This window comes from Lycium ferocissimum, chromosome 4 (genome assembly GCF_029784015.1).
Source record: "Lycium ferocissimum isolate CSIRO_LF1 chromosome 4, AGI_CSIRO_Lferr_CH_V1, whole genome shotgun sequence".
NCBI classification, from domain to species: Eukaryota; Viridiplantae; Streptophyta; class Magnoliopsida; order Solanales; family Solanaceae; genus Lycium; species Lycium ferocissimum.
Window position 1 is genome coordinate 57,809,416 of NC_081345.1, and position 9,158 is coordinate 57,818,573.

The window sequence follows — 9,158 nt, forward strand, 5'->3', positions numbered from 1 at the left end:
GCGTTTGTAGTCCAACGGTTAGGATAATTGCCTTCCAAGCAATAGACCCGGGTTTGACTCCTGGTAGACGCATTTCCTTTTATTTTTAGGGAAAATTAGACTCTATGTCTAATGGGAGAAAATATTTACGCCACGTAGCCCATATTTTGAGTTTGTTACCCAGTTTAGTCCATATTTGTTTATATACACCTTTTATACACTTTTATATAAGGTTGATACATTATGTATAATGTTTTCCCCCAGTATAATGTTGTATAATATTGTATAAACTGAAAATATGGCAATGTAGCGTAATATTTTATGTTGGGTTGTATATTTTGGAAGTTTCCCTTTAATACTTAAGAGAAGTTTAAGGTATGTATGGAGAGAAGTTTTGGAAATAATTGGCAATAGAGGGGGGGGCGGGGTAAACTAGGGGGGTTAGACTTGATACTTACGAGAAGTTTTAAGTTATGGAGAATCAATGTGTTCTTGCACAGTCCATCCAATGTCACTGTCCAAGCTCTATGATGCATTATAGGTCGTTCCATAAGTTTAAAACTGTAGCAATACTATAGTGTAATGAGACAATATAGAAAGTGTATTGACTGCAACTTTATGCTGACTAAACTTTTTGTGCTTTCAGTGTTGTTAATAGAGGAAGTAAAGAATGAATTGCCTATTTCTAAGTAAATGTAGTTGTCTTTCAATTGTGCTCATTTAATGTTCGGTGAATTCTTTAATGAAAAATTTACTTGTCATTAAGCCCGTCAACCGGTCCAGTTGGACCGGTTAAAACAGTTAATCGGACCGGTTAAACCGGAACCGATGGACCGGTTAACGATTTACTGGGGTTTTTATACCGGTCCAGTTTTCAATTTTTGGGACCGGTTGACCGGTTAACCGGTCAATTTTTTTTTTTTTTAATTTGCTGCGTGGACTGGACCGTTGGACAACAGTCCATTTTGCAAAAAATGGCCGTTGCCAACAGCTCCAAACGTCCCTTTTGGCCTCCCAAACTTTTTTTTTATACACTTTAACCCATCCCCCACCCCTATATAAACCCCTCTCCATTCCAATTTTAATCCACACCAATTCACTCTTCTCTTTCTCTCAATTTCTCTTAATTATAGCTACTTCGCAACAATTAGCCACTTTAAATTTCTCTCAATTAAATATTATAAGGTTTTATTTTAGTTTCAATTATTAATTTTGCAATTATAAAAAAAAAAAAATTGTTAGTGGAATTGGTGATTTTGCAACAATCCGAAGTAGCTCCAAAGCTTTGGTGGATTTGCAATTCTAGTCACCTTCACTTTGGTGAAAATTAGTCCAGCAATTTGGTACCTTCGTTCCAACTCTATCTTTATTTTCCGCTATTTAATTTACGCAATTTAATTTGTTGCCATTTACTTTCTTGTGATTTATTTGCATGTGATTTAAATTAATTATATTTAATAATGTTGAAGAGAGTGAGACGTGGTGGCGGTGGTAGTGGTATTGTTAGGGGTGGGCTTAATGAGGACACATTTGTGAACGAAACACCTAATTTGGGTATTGATATTGGTGAAAATAATCCACTTTTAGATCATTAGATAATGCAACACTATACCGGCACTTTTAATGAAATTGATGATGATGAAACACAAGCCCCCGAAAATCCCATAGGAGATACAGGTCCTGCACAATCACATAGACAAGATAAACCGCCAAGAACTCGGAAGCCAACCACTAGAATTTGAAAATTTATGACTAAAAATAAGGAAAGACAAGCAACTACATGTAGTTTATATAAATAAGAATTTGTTTTTAGGCAACAAACTAGTAAGGATGGTGGAACGGGTTCACTAACGGGACATATGAAATCTAAACATAGGGATGTTTGGGGAGAGAAAACGGGTTCAAATGTGGGGGGTATTCAACAAACAATAGACCCACGAACTTGTAGAAATTTTAGCTATGACAAGAAAAAAGAGCGTATAGAAATAGCTAAAATAGTTACTTTTGATGCTTTACCATTTTCCTTTCCTTTGGGTTTGGGGTTTGTTACTTATATTCAACGTTGTTACAATCCAATGTTTGAGGGTATTCCTAAAAGTACTTGTAGAGCGGATATTATAGATTTATATAAAAAATATAGATTTTATTTGCGTCATGTATTTAATTCTTTAAATTGTAATATTTCTCTTACCGCCTATTTGGGTCTTAGTCTTAACAAGTTAGATTTTTTTGCTATTACATGTCATTGGGTTGATGATAATTGGGTGATGCAAAAAAGAATTATAACTTTTTTATATGATGAAGGGAAAGGTCGTCATGACAGAAATTTTTTAGCGGATTCAATGTCAACTATTATGAATTTTATTTAACATTTATAGAAAAACACTTTGTATTGCCTTAGATAATGCTTCTAATAATACAAAGGCGGTTGGTCTTTTAAAAAGGGAATTAAACCCTGCACTAAAAAATATTTTTCATGTGAGATGTAGTTGTCACATTTTAAACTTGATTGTTAGAGATGGTCTTGACTATTTTGAAGATTCTATTCAAAAAGTTAGAAATGCGGTTGCTTTTCTTTTTTGTAATGCTAATAAGCAAAAAATGAGATATTTTAAGAATTCTTATGTGCAAAATGGCCTTAAACCTAGGAAAATTCAAGTAGAAGTTAACACTAGGTGGAACTACACTTACATTATATTACAACAAGCATATGATTATAGGATTCCCATATAACAAGTTCACAACCATTTTAATACGGATAGTGATGATTGGTTAAATATTACCGATTGGGAAGATGTTAATGAATGTATTGAACTTTTATAAAAAATTTATAATGCAACTCTTGCTTTTTCTAGACAATTCTATCCTACGGTAACCGAAATTTTAGCCTACTTAGCGAAAATAACTAGAGTTTTATATGAGTATAAAGATAAATCCGGTTATCAAGCGGCTATTTTTAATATGACAACAAAATTTAAGAAGTATTTTTTTCCCATCCCAACTTTATTTATATTGGGTTCTCTTTTAATTCCTTGTTTTAAAATGTCTTATACTAGAGCATTGGTTGGTCAAATTTATAACTATTTAGAAATTGACGAGGAAGTTGAACAATCTTTACATGACGACGAGCTCGCGATTGATTCCGAGTTTAGAAAATTTTTTAGTCATTATTCTACTTTGGAAGAAAGTGCTACACCCGTTGCTCCACGCCCTACTACTTCTCAAAGTAGCAAAAAGGGCTTAAAGGGTTTGTCGAATTTAAAAGTTTTACATTCACAACCAACTCCTACTAATAATGAAAACTTTGATGAATGTCACCTTTATTTGATGCAGCCAAATGTGGATATCAACTAGATGATTTGGACGTCTTAGCATGGTGGAAGAAATACAAGACGAGTCATCCAATACTTTCAAGAATGGCTCGAGATATCCTTACGGTTCAAATATCAACCGTGGCTTCGGAAAGTGCATTTAGCCAAGGAAGACAACAAATTGGAGATCATAGACACTCATTATCCGGATTTAGCTTGCAAGTACTAGTTGGCATTCGCGATTGGATTAGATCGGAGCGACGCAACCAAAACTCAGAAGCGGTGGAAGGCGAAGAGGAAGAGATTGAAGATTTGATAGCAAGTGGAATAGACCAAATGGAAGAATTTGAAGATATCTCAATGACCGAATATGATATGGCGGATATTAGCCAAATGATTGACACTTTTTTATTTTATTATTCTACTACTTTCTTGCAACTCATGTATTACTTGCAAGTTAAAAAAAACTACAACTTGGAAATAAATGTTGTACGTGAATGAATAAAATATACGGCTCATTGAGCTTTCTTTTATTTGCTTGTGTTCATATTTTTACTTATATTAAGTTAGGAATATACCTAAAATATACTAAGAATATACTTATAATATACATCTACTTAAATTAAAAAATAGAAAGTTATATATTTGGAAAATAACTAAAATATACTAAAAATATACTTATAATATAAATATACTTAAGTTATAAAATAGAATTAATTTATAAACTTAGAAAAAACTTAAGCTATATAAGTATATATAGTATACTATATATACTTATATAACTTAAGTTCTATGTATACTATATACTTATATAACTTAAGTTTTTTATATACTATATATACTTATAACTTATATATATATATATATATGTATACATATACATATACGTGTATATGTATACATATACATATACGTGTATACATATACATATACATCTATACGTATACATATATATATATATATATATATATATATATATATATATATATATATATATATATATATATATACATATACGTATACATATATATATATATATATATATATATATATATATATATATATATATATATATATATATATATATATATATGTATATGTATACATATATATATACGTATACATATACATATATGTATACATATACATATACGTATACATATACATATATGTATACATATACATATATGTATATATATATATATATATATATATATATGTATTATAACTTAAGTTATTTATAAGTCAAGTTTTTTCTAAGTTTATAAATTTCTATTTTATAACTTAAGTATATTTATATTATAAGTATATTCTTAGTACATTTTAGGTATATCTAGTATAAATATACTTAAGTTATAAATATAAAGTTATAACTTAAGCATATAACTTAATATATATATATATATATATATACACATATATGTTGTTAGTTAGTAAATATATAAACTTTAGTTATAAACTTAAATTTGTTAGTTAGTTTATATATATATATATATATATATATATATATATATATATATATATATAACTAAGTTATTTATAAGTTAAGTTTTTTCTAAGTTTATAAATTTCTATTTTATAACTTAAGTATATTCTTAGTACATTTTAGGTATATCTAGTATAAATATACTTAAGTTATAAATATAAAGTTATAACTTAAGCATATAACTTAATATATATACATATATATATATATATACACACACACATATATGTTGTTAGTTAGTAAATATATAAACTTTAGTTATAAACTTAAATTTGTTAGTTAGTAAATATATAAACTTTAGTTATAAACTTATATAACATATATAAATATACCTAAAATATACTAAGAAATACTATAATATACATATACTATACAAAAAATAAAAAAGGGCTTTTTTTAGTTTATAACCGGCCGGTTCCGATTTTCAATTTTGGAACTGGTTAACCGGCAACCGCTAGCCAGTTTCGATTTTTTGATCGGAAACCGGCCAGTTTCCTAACCGGTTGCCAGTCCGGTCCGGTTAATGGGCTTACTTGTCATAGCTACCTCTAAGACTTATTTATGAATAATAACTACTTTATTTTTTACTTAATTCTTGTAGCTTTATTTTTTCAAAATTACATTCCATAACTGGTCCAGTAACTTTCAAAATACATATACCGCTCTCTATTCTCCCTCACTACACATTTAAGATTTTTTATCTTCTTCAAACCCTAAAAGAATTCTCTCTCCTCTCCTTCCCCTCCATGCCGCCTCTCACCCTCTTTTTCTCTCACTCCGTTCCCTCTCCTCACCAGGTATTCTCTCTTTCGCTTTCTATTCTGCTTTTAAAATTTCCGTTTCAATATAGTTTCTAGGGTTTTAGTTTTTATTTTTTTGTATCTCATAATACTATTGGTTAATTAGATTACCGACCAGCTTAAAGATCCGAGAGGTATTCGCCGCGGTGGATTCTCTAGTGGTGGCAGTGGCGGTTCACCGGCCATGGGATTTCTACTGTAAGGATAGTAGTGAAGGCGAAGAAAGTGCAGTGCATCAACACGCCCTCAAATTCCAACGCCTGTCCACCATTAAACACCACTAGTTTCGTAAGTATTCCTCAGTCTTTACTTAGAGTGTATTTTTTGTATTCGCGTGTATTTCTATATTTTGAAGTAGAAATTGTGTATTTGAATAATCAAATATAGTGTATTTTTTTGTATTCGCTTGTATTTTGAATGAGAAAATGTGTATTCGTCATTTTTTAGTGTATTTTTTTGTATTTCACCGAAGATTTGACTGGAATCCATGGTTTCTTCTCCTTCTTCTATCTCCTTGTATCTCAGAATTGGAGTGTATTTGAGTGTATTTCGTCCTTTTTTAAGTGTAAATGTAAGTTTAATATATTTGGCTGATTGTATTTTTGGAAAAATTAGATGTATTTGACTGCATGTGTTGTTTGAATGATCTATATACAACTCAATAATGTATCCAATATACATTGAAATACAGTTAAATACAGCGAAAACAAAAGGATTATCAGTATCTAAATACAATGAAAAACACAACTCGTTTTGGAATGGAGTAATTTAGAGAGAGAGAGAGAGAGAAAGGCGTGAGCTGTTATGGAACTTCAGCTGTTATGCGTGATACATGGTTGATTTAATTTGACTTACCATTTAAAATGAAAGAAGATAATCTGTTCCATAAATACAGCCTATTTTTACTCTGCTGAATTTTGTATTTCTGTGTATTTCAAAAACGCGAACTCTGCCGGATTTTGTATTTTCGTGTATTTTAAAAACGCGAAATACAACCGAATTCAACAAAAACTAGCTACGGTTTGTAAATATAGAAAAGTAGCTATAAATTATTAGAAACTATTAAAAGGTAGTTGTTTATGTAATTTTCACTTCTTTACTTTATAAGTTTCATGTGATGATTTATTCTAAATCCATTATCGAGTGGTCTATACTAGGTTGTACAAAGCCTGTGAATCTTATAGGACCATATATCATACATGATTAAGAGTAGTAATGTTTTGTGTGCAAATCTTTTAGCATTAAGGTTAATTTATAGGTAATAATTAACTGGGATGGTTATTTTAGCATAGGATAGTCATGCATAGTAGTTAGTTGGTTGGTGGCACTTACTTGTTAGGGTCTTTTAGAACTTCTTGGTTATGTGACTGGCATTGTGGTTGGAAAACACTGTCTACAATATGAAATATAAACTTGCTTGTACATTTTTGGACTTCAAAATGTATACTTACCATGGTTCTGCATATGTATGATTTTAACTAGGCCAAATACATAGCCCCTTAAACTTGTTCAATATTTCCATTTTGGCACTTAAACTAAGACTAGTACTCGCTTCGTCCCAAAAAGATTGTTCTCTTTTGACTTTAAGACAATGTTTAAGAAATAAAGGAAGACTTTTAAAATGTATGGTCAAAACAATTTAGATATTTGTGTGCATACAGAATCATCTCATAAAGTTAAATTGTTTCTAAATATACAAAGAGAACAACTTTTTTGGGACAGACTAAAAAGAAAAGGAGCACAATCTTTTTGAGACCGAGGGAGTACCTATTAAACACCAAAACTCTAATAAAATTATATTATTAAACACAATATAATGAGGTGGCACAATACGTGTATCTCACACTATTTAGGAGCGTGAGAGCTTGTTTTTCTCTCTCTCGTTTTCCTCTTACTCCATCCCCACACCTGTTGCACCAGTCCACCACCACCACCTTTCTCCTCCCTCCCCCACCACTGTTTTCAACATCCCCCTTTCTTCTTTATTTTTTATTTTCAGTAAAATATTATAGCAGTTCTTAACCCATTTGATCTCCCAAGGTTTGCCTCCAGGATCAACAAATTGTGATTCTACATCTCTGCAAGTCCATTAGTTCCTTTTACTTATTGTCTTATCAAAAGAAGGAAATAGCGTGTGAATTTAGTTGAAATTATCAACTGTCCATGAATGTCATTATTTGTTAATGGCTTCTCATAGCCTTGGATTTGAAGGACCACCAATGGAGGTCTCAAGTTTTAATCACCAAGCTTCTAAATTTGCCTCTAGCTCGAATTCAACTTATCAAGCAATTAAAAACACTTCCCGTAACAAATTCAAACTAGAAAGCAATTTTTCATTCACGATTTTTACTCTTCAAAGACCCCCAAAAGTAAACTTCGAATATTGCACTACACAATTCTTCAAATCAATAAATGGCGTTAAATTTCAGCTCAAAATAACGATTAAACTTAGAACTCAAACAAATTCTTCCACTACAGATTCGAATAGTAGCAGAAATGGAAAATTCTTTTTTGGATTTTCTTTATTTTTCTAATTTCTAAATCAAAATCTAAGGGATTGAGTGAGGAGTTGTGGAAGAACTTTAAGGAGGGTAGTTTTGATGGGATCAATATCCTTCATTCTTAGAAAAAACTATTGTAGAAGACAAGTAAACCGGGAGGATGATGACAGGTGGGTTTTTTTCATTTCTTTTTTCCTTTTCCTTTTCCAAATTTTGGCATTTTTCTTTTGGTTGACATGTTTGTTTTTCATTGGTGTCTTTTTGTCACATCATGAAAACTGAAATTCACGCACCACATATAATGTAGGATAATCAAATTTGTGTTCAATAGGTATAGTTTTCTATAACATAAGGGTTAAATAGATACTAGTCTTAGTTTAAGTGTCAAAATGAAAAAAAAGGACAAATTTAAGGGGCTGAGTATGTATTTGGCGTTTTAACTATTACCAACTATTGGCTATCATCATACTATTACCAACTATTGGCTACCTTAATGAACTTTGAAGCTCACCCTGTAATAATTTGGAACAAGACTAAAAAGTGAACTTTTGTTATTTGTAGGATACAAGTACCCTCATGATTGTTTATGGCTGAAGTTAGTAAAAGGGACTTTGTCATAGTCAACTCAATCAGGGAAGTTCTTTATTAACATTCACTTGCTTTTTATTTGTTCTGTTCAATGAGAGCAATGCACAATTCTTATTGTGAGGTGGAGGAATGGGTTCTAAGTGTGAAACGGCGGATTGGCTGCTTTCTTGCTATTTACTTTGTTTCATTTGATTTTATTTTTGTTTTCTTTTTGAAATTTTGTATTTCCTTGGGCTTTGATTTGCATTTTTCATCGATATAGATGGAAAATGTTTTTAGGTAGTATAAAATAGAAATTAGGTTTTTGGTTTCTTCAAGCGATGATTCTTTCTCCAAAAACGTCGTTTAATTGACGGGGTGTTTTTAGTAGGTATTTAGTAGATTAATAACGAAGAAAAATCTTGGTGCTTGATATGCTCCTTAACTATCACGTGGCTTGTTTGTTACCAACAGGCTTAAACTCTTGCATATGAGTTGGATATTTCTCAGGGAT

At 30.8% G+C, this 9,158-nt stretch overlaps 1 long non-coding RNA gene and 1 other non-coding gene across 2 annotated transcripts; both read left to right on the forward strand.

Annotated features, from left to right (window-relative positions):
• On the forward strand, positions 1–72 carry TRNAG-UCC (transfer RNA glycine (anticodon UCC)). Its single transcript has one exon. It is a non-coding gene; the product is annotated as a tRNA-Gly (tRNA).
• Positions 73–7,396: 7,324 nt separating this feature from the next.
• Positions 7,397–8,411, forward strand: LOC132054890 (uncharacterized). Its single transcript, XR_009414394.1, has 2 exons — positions 7,397–7,993; positions 8,143–8,411. It is a non-coding gene; the product is annotated as an uncharacterized LOC132054890 (long non-coding RNA).
• Positions 8,412–9,158: the final 747 nt, after the last annotated feature.